This window comes from Acanthochromis polyacanthus, chromosome 5 (assembly GCF_021347895.1).
Source record: "Acanthochromis polyacanthus isolate Apoly-LR-REF ecotype Palm Island chromosome 5, KAUST_Apoly_ChrSc, whole genome shotgun sequence".
NCBI classification, from domain to species: domain Eukaryota; kingdom Metazoa; phylum Chordata; class Actinopteri; family Pomacentridae; genus Acanthochromis; species Acanthochromis polyacanthus.
The window spans coordinates 42,482,363-42,504,768 of record NC_067117.1 but is presented as its reverse complement, the minus strand read 5'-3'; the positions used below and the strand labels follow the sequence as shown (position 1 = coordinate 42,504,768).

General features: G+C 39.1%; 1 long non-coding RNA gene across 1 annotated transcript; it reads right to left on the bottom strand.

Moving 5' to 3' along the window:
- Positions 1 to 20,321: 20,321 nt before the first annotated feature.
- LOC127533946 (uncharacterized) lies at positions 20,322 to 21,807 on the bottom strand. The gene is made up of 2 exons (XR_007941840.1): positions 21,408 to 21,807; positions 20,322 to 20,665 (listed from the first exon to the last, which is right to left on the bottom strand). It is a non-coding gene; the product is annotated as an uncharacterized LOC127533946 (long non-coding RNA).
- Positions 21,808 to 22,406: the final 599 nt, after the last annotated feature.

The following is a 22,406-nucleotide window of genomic DNA, read 5'->3' as shown; positions in this document are numbered from 1 at the left end:
GTTTGCAAAAGGTGCATACAAACTATTTTTTTTATTTGGCCGAACACAGTGTTTTCTTCCAGATTAATGGATAGATCAATACTAAAGATATAAAAAATTGCAGCGAGAGGTTAAGGACAAGCGCACCTTCTCCTTTCTTCAACAATCGAAGGTGCTTTCAATTACGATATGGTTGGATTTGGACTTAAAAGTATATAATTAATAAAATGAATCATTTACGGTATGAACCATTGTTTATTTGCTACATATAGTTTATTTATCCCAATATTTCTGTTTTTTTTCTTTTGCTCTAATCTCGCTGTGATCATCTGTTTTCCTATTTCTTAATGATTTTCATTAACCTTTGGGAAAACTGATACAATGATTATTCATCTAATTAACACACATTGTAGCAAAATAAGATAGTAATAAGTTTAGCCAGCAAACAATAAAATGTGCTAGCCCCTTTGGTTAAGCCTTGCTGCTAATCTTTTTTGTTTTAGTGTACTAACCAATTACTAACTTTAATGAAACTGTTGTTGCAGTGTCTGACAAAGATCAGGGCTCAGGAGAGGTGGTGGTCAGGGCAGAATGCTTCAGGTCAATGAGGAAGTCTGAAAAGCCTCACAGACTCAGTGTATGGTGAAGACAGAGCAGTTTTGAGCTGTTGTGTTAAAGTGTTTTTATATCTCAGATGACTGCAATTAGAGGATTTATTTTCACTTTGACAACAGTAATGGTGTTGACTACAGTACATGAAGTATATTACTAACCTAAAAAACTAAAAAAAAAAGGTTTGTATTGTAAAAAGCATGGACAGTTTTGGATGAGGACAACATATTAAGAATTAAGTTAGAGAATGACTAATTTCAAGTAGATAAAGACCAGTGGTGTATGCTTTCTTCTTCTCTAGTTCGATACATATTCTTAATTAATTATGTCTATTTTGCAGGTGGTCCTTAAAGTAGCAGGAAATGTTGAGCTGGTGCACCACACTTGTTCCTGTGTTGCTGGGAAAGGTCTGTGTAACCATGGGGTTGCACTGCTTTACCAAGCAGCCCATTACAGCAGTCTAAAATTGACTGTTGTGCCCCCTGTGTTGAGCTGCACTGACGGGGAGCAGAAGTGGCATAAGCCGCGAGTTCTGGTGAGTTATCCAAAAAAGGAATAATTCAATTTATATATATATATATATATATATATATATATATATATATATATATATATATATATATATTATATAATATGGGAGAACGAGGTAAGTTGAGACACTTTTGTTTAAATGGTCCGAGACACAAGAATAAACAACACAGAAGTAGAACAAACACATGTATGTAAACTTTAGGATGTCTGCTACCAAATGAAACCACCCGTATGTATTTTTGACAAAGCAGCACAGAGTAATGACCTTTCAAAATAAATTGACATAAAAAACACATAAAATATATTTTTTCATGAAAGGGAGTAAAGCCAGGCCCAGTGGAGAATATGGCTGTTCTCTCTGCTAAGCCAAAGACAACAGAGGGAGTCAGGTAAATCCTTGCACAGTTTTATTTATTGTGATTGCACTTTTTGAATTTTGTGAAACCAAGTAATTTCATAAGATATATATTTATATATATATATATATGGATTATTAGATTTTTTTACATTGTAAAGTACAATATGTTTTCTTTTATATTTAGGAGCAAACTCTACAAGGGCCTCCACGGCGATCTGCCAGACCTCTCCGTCCTGAGTGTGGCAGAGGTTTATGAAGGCTTCCCACCGGTGGATCGACCTCTTGTGTGCAGCATGGGAATTGATTCGACCATTCCTTTGATTGATTGTCTATTTGGCAAGGTGCAGGTGGGGAGCACCTTGTCCTATCAGCAACCAGCCAAAGCAACAGTCCAACATTTTCATGCTGATGTTTCACCACCTCCTTTGCTGCCTCTAGATGGGTACAAGCTTCAGCCACCAGACTTTCCATTTGTCTGCTCATGGAAGCAGCAGCTGCATCTGCAGAGTTTGGAAGTGACACTGGAGATGTCCCGTCAGATAGAGAGGGCCACTAGGAAACAGAGCCTTTGTCCTGAGTGGCACAGCCTGTGTCGACCAAGAGTTACAGCTTCTCGTTTTCGAGAAGTGTGTCAGGTTGGTGAGGCCTCAAAGGAGATCCTGGCGGATCGAATTTTAAAAGGTACTCATCAGACTGCAGCCATGAAGAGGGGTTTGGAACTAGAAGCCGATGCCATATGGGAGTACTGCCAAATAAAAAGGGTCAATCACTACCCATGTGGCTTTGTAGTGCACCCCGATGCGCCCTGGCTTGGTGCATCTCCGGATGGTCTGGTTTTTGACCCAGAAGAGGAGGCACAGTTTGGGCTGATTGAAATGAAGTGTCCCAATGTTGCCAGCTAAATTGACTGCCCTTACCTCAAGGCAAATAATGGCACAGTGCAACTTAAAGCAACTCATGCCTACTACTGGCAAGTGCAGGGCCAACTTCTAATAACAGGCATGAGTTGGTGTGACTTTGTTGTGTCTGCCCAGAATGACGTATTCATTCAAAGGATATTTGGAGATGAGACTGTAATTGCAACGATAAAACGTAAGGTTGATATTTTTTACTTTGATGTATATGTTAACAGATGCATAAATAAGTCATAAATTTGAAGATTTTTGATAGATTTTTAATAAACATAATAGTGACTAATTTTTTGCCAATCGTCCAGCCCTAGAAATAGGTACAGAGTAACAAACTAATCCTAGTTTGGTCCAAATGCTATCCAGTTTTAGTCCTGCTTTTGACCTGAGTTAGAGCTAGTTCAGACCTGGATTAAACCTCATGTCTTTTATTTGAGGAAATAATTTAAGCCGTTGTTTTTGACATATATCTTTATTGTGGTGTATAAGAAATAAAACTTCAATTTTGCAGAAAAAAGCACAGAAAAAAGAAAATGTTCAACTTTCAAAGTAAAAGGAAAAAGTACAATAAAAGTTAAGCACTTAATACTTGGTTGGAGCTCCTTTTGTTCTAAATACAGCATTGATAAAACAGTATGGACAGTCTTGGTTTCGAGTTCAACTTTCATATAAATTCACATTTTCACAAAGTTGTCTATAGGGATGGGAATTGATAGTCAATTCTACAAGTAGAATCGATACCGATAAGGCTTTTTCCCAGAATCGAACCTCCCCTTTGTTAACAATTCCTCTTATCAATGCCAGTCTGGACCACCACCTCTTTAAACCTCTATCTACAGCCTGGACCACCACCTCTTTAAACCTCTGTATCTACAGCCTGGACCACCACCTCTTTAAACCTCTGTATCTACAGTCTGGACCACCACCTCTTTAAACCTCTGTATCTACAGCCTGGACCACCACCTCTTTAAACCTCTATCTACAGCCTGGACCACCACCTCTTTAAACCTCTGTATCTACAGCCTGGACCACCACCTCTTTAAACCTCTGTATCTACAGTCTGGACCACCACCTCTTTAAACGTCTGTATCTACAGCCTGGACCACCACCTCTTTAAACCTCTATCTACAGCCTGGACCACCACCTCTTTAAACCTCTGTATCTACAGTCTGGACCACCACCTCTTTAAACCTCTGTATCTACAGCCTGGACCACCACCTCTTTAAACCTCTATCTACAGTCTGGACCACCACCTCTTTAAACCTCTGTATCTACAGCCTGGACCACCACCTCTTTAAACCTCTGTATCTACAGTCTGGACCACCACCTCTTTAAACCTCTGTATCTACAGCCTGGACCACCACCTCTTTAAACCTCTATCTACAGCCTGGACCACCACCTCTTTAAACCTCTGTATCTACAGCCTGGACCACCACCTCTTTAAACCTCTGTATCTACAGCCTGGACCACCACCTCTTTAAACCTCTGTATCTACAGCCTGGACCACCACCTCTTTAAACCTCTGTATCTACAGTCTGGACCACCACCTCTTTAAACCTCTGTATCTACAGCCTGGACCACCACCTCTTTAAACCTCTATCTACAGCCTGGACCACCACCTCTTTAAACCTCTGTATCTACAGCCTGGACCACCACCTCTTTAAACCTCTGTATCTACAGCCTGGACCACCACCTCTTTAAACCTCTGTATCTACAGCCTGGACCACCACCTCTTTAAACCTCTGTATCTACAGTCTGGACCACCACCTCTTTAAACGTCTGTATCTACAGCCTGGACCACCACCTCTTTAAACCTCTATCTACAGCCTGGACCACCACCTCTTTAAACCTCTGTATCTACAGTCTGGACCACCACCTCTTTAAACCTCTGTATCTACAGCCTGGACCACCACCTCTTTAAACCTCTATCTACAGTCTGGACCACCACCTCTTTAAACCTCTGTATCTACAGCCTGGACCACCACCTCTTTAAACCTCTGTATCTACAGTCTGGACCACCACCTCTTTAAACCTCTGTATCTACAGCCTGGACCACCACCTCTTTAAACCTCTATCTACAGCCTGGACCACCACCTCTTTAAACCTCTGTATCTACAGCCTGGACCACCACCTCTTTAAACCTCTGTATCTACAGCCTGGACCACCACCTCTTTAAACCTCTATCTACAGTCTGGACCACCACCTCTTTAAACCTCTGTATCTACAGCCTGGACCACCACCTCTTTAAACCTCTGTATCTACAGCCTGGACCACCACCTCTTTAAACCTCTATCTACAGTCTGGACCACCACCTCTTTAAACCTCTATCTACAGCCTGGACCACCACCTCTTTAAACCTCTGTATCTACAGCCTGGACCACCACCTCTTTAAACCTCTGTATCTACAGCCTGGACCACCACCTCTTTAAACCTCTGTATCTACAGCCTGGACCACCACCTCTTTAAACCTCTATCTACAGCCTGGACCACCACCTCTTTAAACCTCTGTATCTACAGCCTGGACCACCACCTCTTTAAACCTCTGTATCTACAGTCTGGACCACCACCTCTTTAAACCTCTGTATCTATAGCCTGGACCACCACCTCTTTAAACCTCTGTATCTACAGCCTGGACCACCACCTCTTTAAACCTCTGTATCTACAGCCTGGACCACCACCTCTTTAAACCTCTATCTACAGCCTGGACCACCACCTCTTTAAACCTCTGTATCTACAGCCTGGACCACCACCTCTTTAAACCTCTATCTACAGCCTGGACCACCACCTCTTTAAACCTCTGTATCTACAGCCTGGACCACCACCTCTTTAAACCTCTATCTACAGCCTGGACCACCACCTCTTTAAACCTCTGTATCTACAGCCTGGACCACCACCTCTTTAAACCTCTATCTACAGCCTGGACCACCACCTCTTTAAACCTCTGTATCTATAGCCCGGAATCACTGCACCAGGCTTCTTTTAATGTTTTAAATGATAAAATATTAGGTCTATGTAAATTAATAAATGTCAGAATGTAACTTGTGTCAAGAAAGCCAAGTTTCTTATCTCTTTTAAAAATCCAAAAAATACTTGAACATATTTTTGTTATTATAGGATTGATAAGAGAATTGATAAGCAATTGGATTGATAAGGAAAATTAGCAGTGGCTTTGATATTGCTAAAATCTTGTCAATTCCCATCCCCAGTTGTCTATTAAGTGTGACGTGGGTAAAAATTTAAAAAAAAAAAGAGGAAAATTAGTATTATGTCCCCCCTACAGGCCATTTGGTGATGACATGCATGTATACTCTATGTATTATCTTGAGCACCACAGTATCTATAATATTAATAACAATAGAATGTTCTTCTATATCAGACGATAAGGTAAGCTATATATTTGATGGCCATCTGCCATCTTCTTCAGAAGTGTCACGTGATGGTGGATGTGACGTCTCAGATGTGAACAGATGCCAACTGAAACATGTCAAGTTAAATCTGTATTTGTTACGTGTCTTTTGAAAGTAAGTTTCTTTGTTTCATAACAATTGTGCTTTTCTATTATTTTACAATGACTATGACAAGACAAATGTATTTATAGAGCTCAATTCATATACAAAGCAATTCAAACTGCTTTACAATTACATAAAATCAAACGAGGCAAACAAATCAATAATAATAAATCTATTAAGTCATCCTTAAGTCAATAAAGAACATCATTAGTAACATAAGAGGAAGAGTGCAGTTAAATACGTTCAGTCGTTTATGCACCACTAAACAACTGTTTTTAACCTGGATTTAAACATTGCTAGAGTCGAGGCATTACTCACACCTTCAGGAAGACTGTTCCAGATATTAGCTGCATAAAACGGAAAAGCAGCCTCACCATGTTTGGATTTAAATCTGGGCTCCTGAAAGAGGCCAAGTCCTGAGCTTCTCAGAGTAGTTTGACGTGGTTCATATGGCACGAATATGTCAGAGATGGTTCATATGGTTCTAACATGTCAGAGATGTACTTTAGTGCCAAACCATAAAGAGATTTGTAAACAATTAAAGCTGTTTTAAAGTGCGTTCTCTGAGCTAAAGGAAGCCATTTTAGAGACCCGAGTACTGGACTAATATGATCATATTTCCCGGTTTTAGTTAGGATCGGAGCTGCAGCATTCTGGATGGACTGCAGCTGTTTTATACCTTGTTTGAGAAACCACTGAACAGGCCATTACAATAGTCCAACCTACTGTAGACAAAAGCATGAATTAGTTTCTCTAAGTCTGGTTTAGACACTATATCTCTAATTTTTACCATTTTTTTTTCAGATGAAAATAGGCTGTTGATATTGTTGATACAATGTGGCAGTTAAATTTCACTTCTGAGTCCAAATAATGTGTATCTGTCATTTTGCTCAGCTTTACAACAAAAATGTTTAGCCCAAGAACTGCCATTTTTAACTAGAGGCCCATGCTGATAATTTGAAAGGAGACAGGCAACGGTGAAGATTTGATTTATGCTCCCTGAAATGGAAAGAGGTATTTTTTTTCAAAAAGCTTGTTCTCTTTGACTCTCCTTATGAGCCTCTCAACGTGGACTCTTAAGCGGGCGATTGACTGAGTCTGCAGAACTTCTTCTTCAGACATCTGGGTCTTCTTGGACAGAAAAGCTGGTTGGTGGACTTTCCCAGGGACCAGCTCATCGATGAGGAATCCTTTGTCCACCATGATATCCATCTCTGGCATAAGAAGGGGGATGATCCCACAGTGACGGAAAAGTTCTTTGTCACTAATGGAGCCTTCATACAGAGCTGACACAAAAGTCAGCGCACCATGAGGAGACATCCCAATGAGAGCCTTGAAGGTGCACGTGGACTTATAATTAGAGAACACCTCACTCTGAGTAAGAAGCGACGAAGGTGTTTGGCACTCCATTTCAGTATAATCAACGATTACCTGCGTGTTTTCATAGGTTCCTTCAAACTCTTTCGGACGGTTTACACTAACTGCAGCAGGTGACATCCAGATGGAGATGGATCCAAGGAGAGTGTAGAGGAAATTGGCCCATGTCACAATTATTCTGCTCACAGTGGCTCGATGGATGTTAAACTTGTGGCTGAGTTCTAGTTGTGTGAATCCAGTCGACAAGTAGGTTAAAAAGAGGAAGAGCTCATCAATTGGCAACATTTTCTAGGGTAAAACAATGCTCAATTAGTTCAGATAACAAAACGTTTTATCATATACATGGTTATGCAATTTATATTCCATTATACTGAAACTGATGGCAGGTTGTCCGGAAAGGGACAAATACTATTGGAAGCAGCAAAAGAAAAGTAGGTTTCATGCACACAAAGACAAAAACAGTGGAAGAAACAGATTCTTAAATATAAGAAGGGCAAAAACATACAACATGAAGCTTTCCCCTTAATAAAAATGTTTACACATTTCAAATGTTATTAATCAACTTACGGTTGGTCTAGTCACAGGGCTCTCTGTGAAGGTGCTGGTGGAAAGGTCCCGGTGAACCGCAGTTACCCCTCACGATTCTTGCTGTTGCCTCTTCAGTGAGTTTCCAAAATGCCATCAAATGTTCATATGATGGAAACCTGCATAAGTAGAAACGAAAGTAATTACTCAATAAATAGTAGAAAAGTGCTTTGAGAAAATGTGACTTGAGTACTGTAAGTAGAAGTAACAGGAAAAATATAAAATGTTACTCAAGTCAAAAAATGAAATATTGTAATACATAATTTTAGAAGAAAAAGCAATCAAAGTACATTTGAAAAATAATGTATGAAAAAGAAAAACTTCATTGCAGCTTTGTTACCTAAATTTACTCACAGGGGTTTCAATGTTTCTTTACACAATTGTACAGGTACTTTAGAATAATTTTACTCTAATAGAAGATTGATATTGTTACTTAAAATTCCTTAAAAATGTCACCTCTAAAAGCAAAGCAGTAACAGAACAATATTATTAAATAGATTACATGCAATTTCCATGCACACCTGCATGCATTTGAATGTTTTTCTTTATAATAATGAAAGTACAGCTTATAAATATACCTAGTGTAGTGCCGTATGTCCTCTGAGGATGATGAAAAACGCTCCAAACCAAGCCGCGTCAGGTGCATCTCCTGTAACTCCTGCCGGAGCGCCTCCATCTCTCTGACCATGCCGTCATACTTCCTCCGGTCCACCACAGTAAAGGAACTGGGAGAGTAGTCATGCTCTTCTATCATGGGAACAAAACTCTCCTGTTGTAACATACTTTCGACAGCAGTGGAACACTCAGGGGCTGCAGCAGCGGCTCCATCTTCCTCTCCATCCTCTTCTGTCGGCTCACTCCGAGGGCGGCGTTCCCAGACCCCTGGTCGCTGCTTAACAGTGTAATTATTCCACTGGAATAACGTAGGAACACTGTTTGGCAAAAGTAGCCGTTGACCCGTTGGCAAAGAAATAATAAATTCTTTTTCAAAGTGTCGGCTACAAACCCTGGGAGTTTGGCGTTACAACAAACCCCCCACCTCTTCTTATTTTAGCTAACCACTGAGCACGTAGCTTTGCATCCTTTGGGAAGCAGTGGAAGCTCAAAACACCGTTGTATCTGGTGGACGCTGGACAAAGTGGTACACAGCAGTTGCGGTTGCTCCCACTAGCTCTTAAACTAAATTTAAATGTTTTATTTGACATAACTCCTCTTCTTTTCTTACGAGACTCCATTGTTCCGCGGTAGAAAAAGGCAACCGGAAGTCGAGGCTCACCCTTCCGGCGCAAACCCGGAAGAAAGACTTTTATCGTGCACAGAATCTATTTCACGGAGAATGGGAGTCTGTAAATTTGTGAGACAAATGCAAACTTTAAGTATCTTGTTGGCATGCTTTTTATCCTGGTATGGGATGCAGGACAAAATGTGAAATGTTTTCAGGCGCTGAATGGAACACTCCACATGAACTCTTGCACAGGCAATAAGTCTGTTGTGGTTAACTTCCTCCATTGTGAACTGTCCGTTGACAAGGAATGTTGGGATGTTTAGTGATACACCTGAAGGCAAAATGTCTTCGAATAGTGAAGCCCTTGTCAGCCATCACCATGTCACCTGCTTCTAGCTGTTGAAGTACTCCGCAGTCTGCTGTTATTGCTTTGTCCGATGTGCTTCCACCATATAGATCACTAGCAAAGGTTATAACTCCATTGGGTGCCACGCCAATCAGAGCCTTAAGCGTGGTACATCCTTTGTAATGACTGTATAGATGACTTTGGGTGTCCAAACTTTCTGTGTTGGAAACAGCCGCTTCAGTACAGTCTAGCACAATCCGACAATTTGGAAATGGCTGGAAGCAATCTGGGCAGTGAGGTTTGGTTCTTGAATCTGGAGGGGATTTTGTTTGCCATCATGCCAACATACAAAATGTCATGCAGGGCACTGGAGATGGTGATGAAGATGTTGGTGACTGTGGCACCGGCAGCAATTAAATCTTGTAGAAAGGTCTAGGACACCACAATTCAATCGGAGCTTCATCAAAGTCAAGAGCAACTGATCAATTAGGGGCATTTTTTGGACATTCCAATCAAAGTGGTACTGAAGATCAAATTTGGAAAGAAGGGCCTCCAAAAAGAAGACTGTGGCAGCATCTGGCAAACCAGTGTAATAGTCGACTCTGTCGGGGTGGGAGGAGATTTGACTAAAGGAAAATGTTAGTTTTTGTTTTTCCAGTTCTTGCTTTAGTTTGTCGTTTTCTTTTCTGAGCATCTCATTCTCAATTTGGAGCACCAAAACATCAGAAGTACTTGGGGTCTGTTGAGCAGTGTCAACATGACTTGGGCCTGGTTCAGATCTTCCTTCCTCCTCTACAGTGGCAGGGAGCATTTCCTTTCTGCATTTGGTTGCATGGTCGATTTGGTCAGTGGAAAGTCTTTCCCTCATTCCAGGCAAACCGCGTCGGCCAGCAGCTTTGCCATGTGGAAAGTGCCATCCACAGACCTGTGAGTGTTGGTTGGGGGTGAAATCTTTACGCCTGAAAAATAAAAAAAGAAAGAACATAAAACAAATTTGCTGCATGCAGACAAACTGCAGTGTTTGTTTTTTGCATCCCTCATCATAGTATTATGATTTTACATGCAGCACAGATACTACAATCCTTTTTGTGTTAGTACAGGACATACTGCAGTGGATGTGGATCCAAAATCTTAAATATAATACTACATTTTGAGAAACAAAAAAAATCCTCTGAATGGCTTGGTGATTTCCCCTCAGCCCCCTTCTGCAAAAGCAGCAAAATTTTGCAAATTTAAATTAAAAATCAATAACTTTAATCTTGTAAATATGTAAATTGTAAATAATGACTTTATTCTCACAATGACTTACATCTTTAAAATGGCCTTATTCTTTTAAGTAATGACTTGTCATAAATAATTAATCTTGTAAATAATGCTTTTCATCTTGGAAATGACAGTCATAAATTACTGTAATCTAGTAAATAACATACATCTCATCAATTATGATTTAGATCTCCTAAATTATAACTTCATTTATGTAAATGGCTTTAATCTTGTAAAATATGACTTTATTCTCATTGATAATCACTTCAAACTCGTTGATAACGACTTTAATCTCGTAAATAACTACTTTATCTGGTTAATTATGACTTTATTCTCGTAAATAATGATTTTAATCTCTACATCTGTATTTTTTTGGCTCACACACTCCATCATAACATAGGCAGGTTACGTTATTTAGGCTAACGTTTAGGGCTAATTCTAGCTAGCTAACGTTAGCTGCTAGCGCTAGCCTACATTTAATTGTGTTTTTCATGATTTGAGATCCAACTTACCGTATCAGTTAAAGCCATCTCCTCTTCTCTTTTTCATCCAGAGGAAATCGGTAGTATGAATTGTTTTATTAACATCATTTCTGTTGTTACAACAAGGAACACAGCATTCCACCATTATACCATGCGGTTTGGTTTGGACTCGGAAGTGACGTATTGGGCCCCGATGACGTAGCCACTAGCCATCCCCTATGGGGATTAAAATTAAAATAAATATAAACTTGCTCAACAAATTGAAACTCCCCGCTGGAGTCCTCCGGGAACTGCTGTGACAATCGTTTCTTAGACATAAAGCATAATGGCATAACTGTACTAAGACCGCTGCGAATCAACAATATACATTAAATCAGAATGAACTATGTAATGAAACTGGATGCCCTCAATTATCAGAATGCAATGATCAGGGTTTGAAAAATAATACAGCTGGTATTACAGTATTTCAATCCATCACACATGACATGTCCATGCGCCGGTTCTGGCCTATGATCGGTCAGGCGTCTTATGGGGAGTGCTGGGGATCGTGGCCTTTTTAACAAGTACGCTGTATCGCAAAAGTCTTTTGTGAACATGGACATCGAAGAAAGAGTGACGCTTTGGCGTGGAGCCCGCTCAGTTAATATCCGTCAAATGGACCTTACAGTCCAAAATATCGCCAGGATTTTAAGGTAGGTATGGGCCTATATCACATTTACATGTCCTATGTAAATTCAATCTAAATAATTGATAACATTCATGTATTAGACTGAAATCTTTCAATGTCCTTCTCAACAGTAGCCAGTTAATATGTTTTTGTGGTCCTGCACTCATTTAACACAGAGGAAAGCATTAAAACTGCAGAACTAAGAGTTTGATAAAACTGTGCTAAATGTAACCTTTATAAATGCAATTCATTCCGTGACTGTAATCTGCCTGTGAAATATAATATGCTAACTCACTGCTTTAGAGACAAGAAGTCATAGACAAGGCAAATATACCATTGGCATAAGGTAAAGTAGGAGATTCCTCACTTAATGGGTTGGCGAACATTTTGTCTGCCCTCCAATTCTGCCCCACATTCTCCTTAATTGGACTGAACTTCCTAAGACACCAGTGATGAGAGCCTCCAGGTTAGCTTAAGCAGGCAGTCACAGACCAAGATGTACAACAGGGCCTACTAAATTAGTATTGCCATGCGTTGTACACAGCACACAATTTAATCAAAATTGCACCACTGTTTTGTTAAAAGACTTTACAAAGTCACAAAACCCAGAGGTTTAGGACTGGACTTTTTTATGCCTGAATATAGGCGGGGACGCTATGGCAGGAGAGTGGTCGAGCGAGGTTGAGCCATTTGAGCAAGTGGTTGGAGATTATTGAAGCAGGTACCAGTCATTGAGCTGTTTTATCATTAATAATTCCACAACCCATTAAAAAAAAAACTTTTCTGTTCGCCATCTATGTGGATTTGCTATAACCTGTAAGTAACACAACAAAAGTGAGTGACTTTAAAATGCTGAAAAAACATAAAATTAATTTTAAAAAGGAGATTAGATGTCTCCAGGAGTTTCGTGTTAGAGGGGCAAGTATGATGGGTGTGCCCCTATTAAAGAACACGGAAAAGGCTTTGATCTCCGTTTGAGAGGAGAGCCCCCTAATTAACATAAGTAGACTTGTACAGCTATAACATCCCTTCTGAGTGGCATGCTAGCGCATATTAGTGTTAGTCTACACGTGTAATCAAACTCACGCTTATCCTAACATTATTCAACACAATAAACATCTACCTTCTGTCACACAAGCACAGCAATATTCATAGGAGCATGCATGTAGATGTTGACAGGAAATATACGAGCCAGGCCACCACGAATATTAAGCCTATTAAGCAGAATATACAAACTCTTTTTTTTCTTGTCTCTCTAGCTCAGCTACTGGCAATTGTGTTGCGTTGAAGAAACGTTGGAAATGGTGAATTTATGAACTAACATAATGGTGTAAACCAACAAACAATACATAAACACATCATACACAATGTGGGCTTTCTAACAAATGTATTAAAACTTTTGTCATCTTTTCACCTTCAGCTGACTCCATCCAGCATCTATCTCGTAATGGACACAGGGGATGTTGTGATGCCCAGCCCCACTGGATACATTGATGACCTCAGTTCGGGACAACGGTGTGAGGTCTGTGGGGATGACAAACGCCACACTCCAGCTCTTCCAGGTACTGGTACAACTAATGATAATTACAATGGTTGATTAATGTTTGTTGATTTATGGAATTGATACATTCATTTTATATAAATGTAAGAAGTGTCAATCTGCTTTCTCATAAAACCAGAGATCCCATCTTGAATAAACCCTATCTTGTTTGTATTTAAATAATAATGATTTAAAGATGAAAACTTAAAAAATAATATTTTGGAAATTGTTTCAGCACCTCTTCAAAGGCAGACGGGATTTACATTTCCTTTAAGGCCCTCTGCTGCTGTTGGAGCACCACCCCCTGCTGCTCGTCCTGACAGACTATTTAATAGGTATGTAGAATAAAGTAAAGACACTTAATCAAGAAAAAAGTAAAGACACTTAATCAAGTCTGTCTGTCCATAACAGAATGTACCACTGACTTAGACACAAGGAAGTAATCTATTCTACTGTAAATTCTATGCACCGCAGAATAATAGGTAAAATCTCACTCTTTTGGATGGAATACTCGCCAAATGTCCACTAACCCAAGTGCTTTACTTATTCTTTTTAGCATTTGCACTGACTTGGGTCTTCTGCAAACAGTACCCCCACTATGATCCAATAGTGGATCTAATAGTAAATTAAAATCTCCTCCCATGATAATTTCGTGATTCCCTGTGCCCTGTAATTTAGCCTCAAGATCTTGAAAAAAATAAATCATCATCTAAATTTGGGGCGTAGACATTGGCTAGAGTAAACACAACTCCTTGTAATTCCGCTGCTACAATAAGAATCCTTCCCATTTTGTCCTTAATTTGATGTACACATTTTAAATGTATGTGTTTACTAACAAGTATTATAACTCCTCTACTCTTTGTTGTCCCTGGATTACAAAACACCTGACCCACCCATCCTTTCCAAAGCTTCTCAGACTCCTCTATTGATAAATGGCACTCCTGTAGAAATGCCACGTCAATTTTTTAATTTTTGATATACGTCAATATCTTTTTCCTTTTTATTGAGTTCCCCAGTCCATTTACATTCCATGTAGCTAAATGTAATGAGCATGATGTAATCCTATCAGAAGTTATGTTGGCAATAATGTGATCATGTTGCAGTTGTGGATTTTATAGGTTTGATGGCCTTCCCCCCTAAATACCCATACACCCATCCCACCCCACTCCACCCCCCAGTGCTACACTGCACGATGACAAAAAAAAAGAAAAAAAAGTAAAAAATAACACCACCCGTGCAAAACGTTCCCCACAATTAGTCCGTAACCCCCCTCTGGCTCCAACTGCCTGCGTTGCAGGCTCTGCGACTATCACAAAGCATCATGCCAGTTGCAATTATCATATAGACATAAAACTCAAAGCATTTACTTATGCCATAGACAAAGTCATATGTGCACATAAATATATGTTACTCACGGCATGGAATCTATGAAGAGCATAGCCTTTCGTGCACAATCAAACACTTTAGGTCCTTCTTCTGTGAAGATAATCAGCCTTGCTGGAAAGTTCAGTCTAAACCGTATTCCTTGTTCGTGAAGCTTCTTTTTGCAGTCCTTGAATTTCTCCCTACGTTGTTGGATGGCCTTTGAGTAGTCCGCAAACAGCATGATGTTGTAGCCTTCCCAATTCAGCGCGCCCTTCTCCCTTGCAGCACGAAGCACCAGGTCCCGGTCCGATGACCGAAGAAGACGTGCAATAATGGGTCTTGGCTTTCCCCCAGGGGGGCTGTTGTGTGGGCACTCTATGGGCCCTCTCGACTTCACATTTTTTCTCAATGCCCAATAGCTGTGGAATAAGCTTCTCAATAAAGTCAGTTACCTCGCCATGTACTTTGTTTTCCGGTATTCCAATAAATCTGACATTGTTGCGTCTGGAGAAATTTTCCAAGCTTTCCAGTTCGTCTCGTAAACGCATTATGTCTTCTTTTGTAGCTGGAGGATTTGCTCGGTGTTCTTCCTCCGCTGCTTCCAAAAAATCAAGACGCGCTTCAGCTTCTTTTAATCTGACCATCATTGCAGTTAATTTGGCCTCTGATGAAGTGGTGGTGCGCTTGATTTCTTCAATTCCTTTCAACTCCTGAGAAATATTGGACAAAGCGTCAAAGATTTTGCTTATATCCCGTCCAATATCTTGTGCTGATTGCTCCTCTGTGCCAACAGGTGCGTCACCATTGTCTTGAGTCTGACCAGAATCCGTATTCTCAAGTACGTTTGAGCATAGGCCAGCATTTTTCAGCGTTTTTGGTGGTTTAGGCATAATATCACTTTTCTGAAGAAAATCACGGCGTAGTTAAAGCATTTGACACTGGTATTTTCTTCAAAAATCACAAAAGTAGCAGAGCAATGCGGGAGCTGCCTACTCGGCGTGCGTCCTCATCGGGTCACGTGATCATTTCTGATCATGTATGGGTGTGTCTAGAATTAACCCCTCAATTTAAAAGTAAATCATTATGCAGGTGGGGTCTGAATGCATCTTTCTGCAGGAATCAGAAAATGTAGAATGGTAAGAGTAAAATCCTGGACTATTTTAAAATAAATTGGTCCTCTGTTCATTCACCAGGTGTAGCATGGGATGCAATGAAAGTGGTTTGCGAGGTTGTATTATTCAGTCTACATCGTATATGAAAAGATGAAAATGAAAAACCTTTTAGACCGAGAAAATAAAATTAGTCTTCTTCATCTAAATATAAGAAATCCCCAAAATGACTCTAAAGTGACACAAGAATTAACCCAACTTAAATATCAATACAATTCTATTTTATCTGATCAAGTAGCCTTTAATTTAATGCGAGCTAAGCAATGTTTTTTTGAATCCGGAGACAAACCCGGTAAGATGTTAGCTTGCTATATAAAACAAAAACAATCTGTTTCTCTGATTCCTGCAGTTAGAACATCAGATGGGATAATTGTCACCACAACCAAAGATATAAATAGAGTGTTTAGAGACTTTTATAATGACCTGTATGACTCTGAGACATCTGCTTCAGAGGATGACATTACTAACTTTTTTCATCCTCTTAAAATTCCCAAACTTGCAGAGAGCCAAGGTTATTCCTTGATGCAGATGTTACTCTTGAGGAGATAGAGCAGGTAATTTCAACTCTGCCAGTCAATAAATCACCAGGGCCAGATGGTTTTACATCTGAGTTCTTTAAGACTTATGTCAAAGAGCTTTCCTCATATTTACTTCAAGTATATAATGATGCTTTAAGAACAGGGAACTTACCACAGACTATGACTCAGGCTTTAATAACATTAATTGCCAAAAAAAGGCAAAGACCCAATAGAACCTAAGAATTATCGTCCAATATCATTAATGCAAATGGATGTAAAAATCATATCAAGAACAGCAAACAGCTGGAAGGCAGCTTTCTCAACTATGAACATAATCAAAATATGTTTTGAGAACGGCTCAAACAAGCAGCAGCTCAGTTCTCCCATTAAGCTGCAGAGATATTAGGGGAGTGATATGAGACAGACAAAAATGTAAAAGTGTTCAATGTTTACATTTATGAGATTAATTATGGTTAAAGATGTATAGAAGTTGATTCAGGTTGTTCAGTCATGCTTTTTTAAGTTCTGCACTTTATTCTAAGATATACAGTTATATATAAGTTATTTATTAATAAATGTCAAAAATGTTTTTGAACCGTACTGAATTTATTTGACGGTCAGTTTTTGATTACAGGCAGACTCTAATAAAACTACCAGGTTACATCAGCATATATCACAGTAACTCAAGTTAGACATTATGATGTTCTGGACCTTTGCTGCTGACCTCCCTGAATTTTAGCTGAATACCCCTGGCTTAGAAGAAGAGGGACATGAGTCTAGAACTTCTAATGACCCAACATCAGTCAGTGGAGAAAAAATAAGAAAAGAAAGCAAAGCTAAATGAAACCATTTCAGTGTTTTAATAAGCCTGTTGCTTGTCTGTGAATACTGCCGCTTTAGGGAACACTACAGCTGGAGATAAGGTTAACGTTTAGGAAAGGGAGCCTGATGAAGAGAAACATCAGGTCTACCTGATGAAGAGGAAACATCAGGTCTACCTGATGAAGAGGAAACATCAGGTCTACCTGATGAAGAGGAAACATCAGCTCTACCTGATGAAGAGGAAACATCAGCTCTACCTGATGAAGAGGGAAACATCAGGTCTACCTGATGAAGAGGAAACATCAGGTCTACCTGATGGCAGGAGGAGGAGCTGCTGACGCTGTAATGTCTATAAGTATATATAAGCGCACGGACATGTGAGTGCACGCCACATATATGAGAACCTGACCTGGCTTTGGTTTTATGAGGTTGGAGTATACCCAGTAGAAAAAACTAGACTACACCACTGGTTATGACTGTCATTACTGTGTACACGACTTGCTTTGATTTAGAGTTAGGGAAGTGCAGTGGGGGCAGGCAATACAATGAAAGTCAGTCTGTCTATGAATGCCAGCGCAAGAGCTTTATTGTGATGGGCAGGAGCTTTATTGTGCACTGGCAGGCTCCGAAACCCCGCCCACCAATGAAACGGAATATTGAGTCGTATTTTCATTTGGGGGTGAAAACGAAAAAACGAACCGTTTCCTGTTTTTTTTGTTTTTTTGTTCAAAACGAAAAAAACGAACCGTTTCCTGTTTTTTTGTTTTTTGCTCAAAACGAAAAAACGAAAAACGGCTTGATTTTTGTTTCTGCTTGTGTGCTTTTATAGCCAGGAAACAAACGGATAAACGTACCTTGTCCGTCCGACAAGGGTCCGTGTATATTTTGGTAATTGGATTTTCCGTTCTAAAGCAGGTATTGAAAAACAAAAAACGAGTGGTTATTGATTTCGTTTTCAAAGCAAAAATTAAAATTGAAATACAAGGCGTTTTTCCTTTTCACGATCAAAAATGGATATACGAATTTAAGAAATGCTTTGGTTTTAATTTTTATTTACAAAAACAAAAACTAAAATAAGTAAGAGACAGAAACGAAAAAAGGTCAATTTTTTCGTTTTCTGAGACCGGAAGTGGTCATCAGCAAGGGTGGAGCCAAACAGAGTACGGTGCATAGACTGTAAATAAATGGGTTTTTTGTTTGTTTTCATGGTCAAAATGAAAGATCAAGTGGCCGATCTTAAAATAAATCAATATCGATTTTTTTTATTTATTAAGTTTGTGACGCAAGGGGGCGTGGTTACCTGATTGACAGTTCGTCTGGAATGACTGACAGTCTGGAGGATTAATTCTGATATGGTCACTGGTGGTTTATCGGTGAAGAAGCAGAACCTTTTCCACAGACACTTTTCCTGCCTGTTGGCTTGTTTTAACCATTTTGCTACCTTCGGCTGATTCTACCAGCAGACACTGAAAGTTCGGTAAGTAGGCTAAATGTTTATTTTCTTATCAGTGCCGCTTTTAATGTACTTCATATGCAACTTTCGTGTCAGATATAATGTGTGCCATGCAGTCCAGATGTTGGTGGAGTTTATTTCTTTGTGTATTGACAAGAGAAGAGAGTTAGCATCCAGTAAATATTAGCTTTAATATAAATTAGTGATGCTAACCGAGCGAGCTGCTCAGTCGTAGCCTGATTAAACCTAGTGTAGCATTAAGCTAACGATGTTTGCATTGTGTTTCATGGAAAAGGCTGAAGTGTGTCGTGTTAGTGTAATGTGGTACATTTAGTTAATAAAACTGTGTGGAGACGCTGGTTCACATTAAGTGTAACGTTTAGAAAACCTAAATATGATGAAAACAGTAAGGTTAAGGTTCTGTGTTGTCAGTAGTCCTGAATATCTGCTGAGTCTCTGAAGTTTAAACTGGAGAAAACAGTAAATCTACTCTCTAGTCGTTAACATTGTTTAATGACTGATTCACATGTTGTAGTACGTCTTAGTGCAGATTAGAAAAAATAAACCTCCCAGAATATGTCCAAAATAATGATGAACACTACAGTTAATACATTTAAACTGCAGCACAGAAAAGCTGGATAATAAAATCCTCTCCTAAAGCTAAAGTGACTACAGGTCTTTCTGTCGTTCAGTGCTTGGGAAAACTATATGAAATAGGAAATCTTTCCAGGATACTTTAAATGAACCTCTGCTGTGATGTGCTGATACTGTGACATCTCTCTTTCATCTCAGGTGTCTCATGTTCACTGTGAGGATCTTCTGAGTGAAGCCAACAGAAGGAAACCTCATCTGGTTGTGAAGGAGACTGAATGGACGACCATCCTCAGTGAACCACTTCCTGTTTAGCTTTCACTGACAGAAGGACAGACCAACTCTTTCAGCAGTTTATTATTCTCTGTTCTTAGTATTCACAGATTCTATTTATCACCTTTAACTTCATCTCTGCTGCTGTAGCAGAAATACAACAAGGTTTCTGCAGAACATTAATAGTCATTAAGTTGATTTTGCAGAAATTAAGGCTTAAATGGCATTAAAAATCATTAAATTTGATTCTCGGTGGCATTAAAATTTCTTTCTGCAGTTTTCAAGAAAATAATTGACAATAATATATTTATAGACTGCGATTTGTCAGGTATGTGCATCTGCGTAAACATGCCGAAGCATTGAGATAATTGTTCCAGCCGGTGGGTACAATTTCTAAAAACTGCATGTTTTTAAAGTGGCTGGCAGGCTGGACCAGGCTGGGAAATGGGGAAACACAAATTCCAGCAAAAATGGCTGAAAAACGTGGATTTCAGAGAATGACTGCAGCCCGTTGGTGTTCAGGGGTGGTTCCCAGATTCAGAAATAGTCAAATGTAGGGTTTTCATATAAAAATCATCTTTTACAAAAAAAACAAACCCGTGTAATTTGAGTTCATGGTCGTGGCATTAAATTTTTACAGTATAGCATAAAAATGGCATTAAAAAGCATTAAATTTGACTGTTGATATCTGCAGAAACCCTGTACAATGTTATTTATAGCAGATATGCAGCATTAAAACATCAACACATTCAGCTCAAGAGCTTCATTATTTCCTTCATTGCACATTTAAAAACTGCATTATTTAACAATTGTGAACTGTAAAGATGTGTAAACACGTAATAAATGGATGAAATAAATAATGTGTTGCTGACAGTGAAGTGTAAAAACTGAACAGTCACAAGACAAGTATTATGAAGAGAGGAGCTTAATCTGCAGCATCATTGTTCTTAATGGAAGCATGAGGAGGACATCAGTGCTGCTCTTCCTCACAGCGATGGAGAGAAGACTGTTCAGACAACCACAGCTGGATGTTCATGTTCTCTGTAGCTCTCAGTCCATCAGATCAGATGTTCCCAATGATCCAGACCAAGGCTGGAAGGAAAAGACACGAACAGTGAGAAGAAGATCTCCAAGGTTCTTTCAGTCCAACTGCTGGAACTTTAAATATCAGAATGAACACATCAGGGTACGAATGAAACACAACAGAGTGTTGTATTTTGTCCTACTTTCTAATCTTATAGAAATGTTTGTTTTCCTGGTTGAGGCCAAAGAGTATTTTACTGCCTTAGATGGACAATAAAGTTTATTATTTTTATTCTAATGTATCATTAGCATTAACATGAGCTCCACAGTTATCTGACCGTACACTGTTGTATGAACAGAAGCTGTTAAATAGAGTCTGAAGCAAAGAACAGATATATTAACTCAGAACTGAACTGTTCTTCATTCATTGAACTGAGAGATTAACATTCATCAGAGTTCTGTGGAGGAACGTTAACATAGATTAATTTCTATCTGCTGATCATTAATGAACGCCTCGAAACAGCAGTTTCCCTATGACTGATCTATTATGATTGATCAGCTGTGACCTTCAGGACACTTAGCTACACCTAATAGATAACACTGACTAACCGGGATTAGCCTCATTGTAAATACAAAGTTAGGAAACATAAATTGAGATTTATAGAACGACTTTAAAACACGATGTTAGAACAAGTTTATATCAGAGGTTACAGTCTGATGGTAACTTACAGTAACTTCACTGCTTTATATGTGATATTGTCCAGAAGTAGAGAAGAGTGCAACTAGTTACAAAGTTGACTTTAACACTTACCTGTAGAGTTTATCTCCACTTTTGGAAGCTAACGTTGTTAGCAGCAGCGGTAGCAGCGTCCATAAACAGCAGAAGCCGGTAAATGTGGGCGGGACAGAGAGTCCTCGGCTCTGATTCAATCTGACCACCCTTGCTGATGACCACTTCCGGTCTCAGAAAATGAAAAACGGTTCTTATTTCGTTTCTGTCTCTGACTTATTTTATTTTTTGTTTTTGTAAATAAAAAATGAAAATCAAAGCATTTTTTAAAATTCGTATATCCATTTTTGATCGTGAAAAGGAAAAACGCCTTGTATTTCAATTTTAATTTTTGCCTTTGAAAACGAAAATCAAATAACCACTCGTTTTTTGTTTTTCAATACCTGCTTTAGAACGGAAAATCCAATTACCAAAATATACACGGACCTGTAACAAACTTTTTCACCTTTAGTCATTAAGACAAAGTACTATTTGGATGAAATGAACTGTAAAACTGAAGTACTTGAGGAGAAAGTTGTATATTGGTGGACTATACCTTTTAGAACTATACATACTTGAACACAAAACAGCATTTTTGGGGGAAAAAACCCTTTGTTGTTAAGACAGAGAGTGCTATTTGAGTGGAATAAACTTTTAACCTTTACATATTTTGGGAGAAAGTAGTATTTTGGTGGAAATAAGCCTTTTAAACCTTTAGTTCACAGTGGGCTGCTCGGCTTATTTTTTGGAAAAAATGTAATATCTTGGCTAAAAATCATCCCCTGGTAGTGATTGAGGGCTCATTTCAACCGCAATATACTTGGGAATACATCTAAAAAGATATCTTTAAATTATATGAAAAAGTTAAGGCTGCAGGGAGATTTTTCTAGACATAAGTGTCGGGTTCCACCGATGGAATTTGGTGATTAAACGTAAATTTGAAAGGCGAGACATGATATTGCCTTCAAATGTTTTATTAACTAATTCTATGCAGAGTAAATGAGTACTTTACAAAAACATAACAGTGAAACATGAAGTTAG